At 43.5% G+C, this 3,580-nt stretch overlaps 1 pseudogene; it reads left to right on the forward strand.

The window, feature by feature from the left end:
* Positions 1-202: 202 nt before the first annotated feature.
* Positions 203-1,567, forward strand: LOC123408146 (annotated as a pseudogene).
* The last annotated feature ends 2,013 nt before the right edge of the window (positions 1,568-3,580 follow it).

Raw genomic sequence — 3,580 nt, forward strand, 5'->3', positions numbered from 1 at the left:
CAATCAACTGGTGGACCTAACAATAAATGCATATTGCACGTATGCCCTTTGTGGTTAAACAGTGCAAGCATTGATGCTAGCCGCTCCATGCCCACGCCCACTTCTCACACAATCCTTTGCTTCTTCGTTATAAATATGTGTTCAGCAATCTAAGCACGAAATATAAGGCTCTCAATTTTCTCTTATTGATTCATCTACAAGTATTAGTACCAGGTCGCAGTGAAGACGTACGTTCACAATTTTTCAAGCCGTTCCGGCCACCACCGCCGCCATGGTACCCTCTTAATTTTTCTGTGCGTAGCTACAGTAACCACACTCCTATACCTCATGAGCCGTTCACGCACTGTATACCTTGTTGATTATGCGTGCTTTCGGCCTCACTCGAACTACCGCATCAGCAAGGCTGAATGGATTGAGAACATTCACCACTCCCGGTCGTACGACGACAGCGGCAAGCATCGCTTCCTGACCCGTATTTCTGAACGGTCAGGCCTTGGTGATGAGACCTACCTCCCACCTTACCATCATCATATCCCGCCGTATTATTATTTAAGTGAAGCCCGTGCTGAGGCTGAGTTGTCTATCTTCACGACCATAGATGATTTGCTCCTGAAGACGTGTATCGACCTTGATGCAATCGCCATACTCGTCGTGAACTGCAGCCTCTTCAATCCAACTCCATCCCTCGCTGACATGATCATGAGAAGATATAAGCTTCGAGATAATACCTGCAACGTGCAACTCTCTGGAATGGGCTGCAGCGCAGGGCTAATCGCGGTGGGTCTTGCAAAGGACCTCCTGCATAACGCTCCCTCAAGTGCGCATGCCCTGGTCGTGTCCACGGAGATCTTGACTGGGGTCAGCTATACCGGGAAGAAGCGTGAAATGCAGCTGAACAACATGTTGTTCCGCATGGGTGGCTCGGCGGTGCTCCTCTCAACGTCGAGTAACAAAGCTCGTTTTGAGCTGACACACGTAGTTCGGAATTGCACCAGCTCCCAAGACAATGTATACCGATGTGTATCATATGAGGAAGATGACGAGAGAATTCCTGGTCTCAATTTATCTAAGGACCTTGTGGACGTCGCCGGCAAGGCTCTCACGGCTAACATAACCACGGTTGGTCCGCTTATTCTCCCATTGTCAGTCAAGATTGCATTTTTGCTATCGTTCATCTCACAAAAGGTGCTAAATGGAACCACCAAGCCATGTGTGCCTGATTTCTGCAAAGCTTGTGAACATTTGTGCATCCATGCGGGCGGGTGGGCGGGCGGTAATCGATGCTGTACAACACAGCCTTGGTCTGCTTGATGAGCATGTCGAACCATCAAGGATGACACTTCACAAGTATGGGAACACATCGAGTAGCTCGGTATGGTATGAGCTGGCATACACTGAAGCCAAGGGTCGGATGATGAAGGGCGACCGAGTTTGGATGATTGGCTTTGGGTCTGGATACAAGTGTAACAGTGCATTGTTGAAGTGCATCCAGCCAGCAAAAAGTGCTGATAAAGCATGGCAAGATTGCATCTATCGCTACCCAATCGATGTTCCTAAGGAGGTGTAGATATGACCTGGTTAAATGGCAGGTGGCCTAGAAAATAATTCAGTGTTGTTCATGTATTTTCTAAATAGAAGCATTGTCACACTTTAATTTTTTTTGTTGTGGTTCCATACGACCGGTGTCACCATGTTGACTTCCTCATGGATTCTCGATCCATCATGGAATGCCTGAACTTTTTCAGAATTTTATTTTGTCGAAAAAATACCTACAAAATAGCCCGAAGCCACAGAAAGATGTCTTCTACATTTCATGCCGCGTATCTCCTCAAAACAATCAATTTTACAGGAAAATGCATGATTAAACGACTTTAAACGTATCAGATATCAAAGGGGAATATGCATAGGTCGTCCCATGTGACAGCAGCTTGCCCTACTAGCAACCTTGATTTTTTTTGCAGACCTCTCCTAGATTTTTTAGAAAAGGAGGCATAGCCCTGGCCTCTGGATCGAGAGATGCATACAACCTTATATTAAAATCGAAACTAAGTCTGAGCAAAGTACCAAAAGGTCTAACAAAAGTAAACAAAAAGATACACGGAGTCTGTCATGCCATAACCGGAGACGAAAATAGGCCTTGATGACTAACCACCTATCCTATTAATATGTCGTTATCCAAACCGATTGAAGATACCCTGAGGTACCATCTTTTATTGGACACACCCAGTAACCATAGGCTCCCTGGCTTCCACAGGAGTGTGTAAGGACCACGTGCGAATCAAGGCAGTAGCCCTGAATATGACCTGCAAAAAGTGAATATGACGTTGTCTGTTAAACACTAAGTCATTTTTGCAATTCCATGCAGCCCATAATAGCGCACATGATCCTACGCGGGTAAGTTGAGCAGTTTTAACATCGACCCCCTTTAACCACGTCCCAAGTAACGTGCTTATACTATTAAGTGGATTGATGTTGAAAGCAATATGAAGCGATCGCCATAAAAGTTTAGCCATAGGACAATCAAGAAAGAAGTGTTTAATAGTGTCATTGTTCTGACAGAAGCTGCATCTTGGATTGCCTTTCCATTTACGTTTTGCCAAATTATCCTTCGTTAGAATAACCCCCATGTGAACAAACCACATGAAGATCTTAATTCTAAGTGGAACATTGACCTTCCAAATATGTAATTATTTTAAAATAGGCGTTGAATCTATGAGATGCATGTACATAGATTTTACCGTAAATACTCCCTTAGTGGTCAACTTCCAATGAACACTATCGGGGTAATCAGAGAGGTTAACGTCCATCAACCTTCTGACTAGATGCAACCAGCTAATCCATCTATTACCAATTATGGCTCTACAGAACTGAATATTTAGAGGAGTCTCGCATAATATTGACGCAACAGACGCCTCTCGACGTTGTGTAATATGGTACAACTTCAGGTACTTAATAGCTAAAGGCGTCTCCCCTAGCCAAGTATCTTCCAAGAATCTAGTTGATTCACGATTACCAATGACAAACTTATTCCTGTTAAAAAATGCATTTTTAGACCTCATCAAACCCTTCCAGAATGGAGAGTCAGTTTCTCGCGCTGTAACCTGAGCCAAGGTCTTGTTGTGTAAGTACTTGTTCGTCAGAATCTGTACCCACATACCTTCTGTTTCCATAGATAGTCTAAACAGCCATTTACTGAGTAAACATCTATTTTTAATCTCTAAATTTTCAATCCCTAAACCCTTGCTCTTTTGGTCTACAAATGATGTCCCATCTCGTGAGCCTATATTTGGTCTTGATCTCATCACTCTGCCAGAAAAACCAAGACCGATAGAAATCCAATCTTTTTCGCATCCTGACACGTACTTCGAAAAAGGATAAGAGAGACATAGGCATGCTCGATAATACCGAATTAACAAGTACCAACCGTCCTCCATAAGATAAAAGTTTGCCTTTCCAGCAGCTTACCTTTTTTTTAAATCGATCCTCGATGCATTTCCATTCCTTATTTGATAGTTTTTGGTGATGAATAGGAATCCCTAAATACGTGAAAGGTAAATTCCCACTTGCACAATTGAACAAT

Source organism: Hordeum vulgare, chromosome 7H (assembly GCF_904849725.1).
Source record: "Hordeum vulgare subsp. vulgare chromosome 7H, MorexV3_pseudomolecules_assembly, whole genome shotgun sequence".
NCBI classification, from domain to species: Eukaryota; Viridiplantae; Streptophyta; class Magnoliopsida; order Poales; family Poaceae; genus Hordeum; species Hordeum vulgare.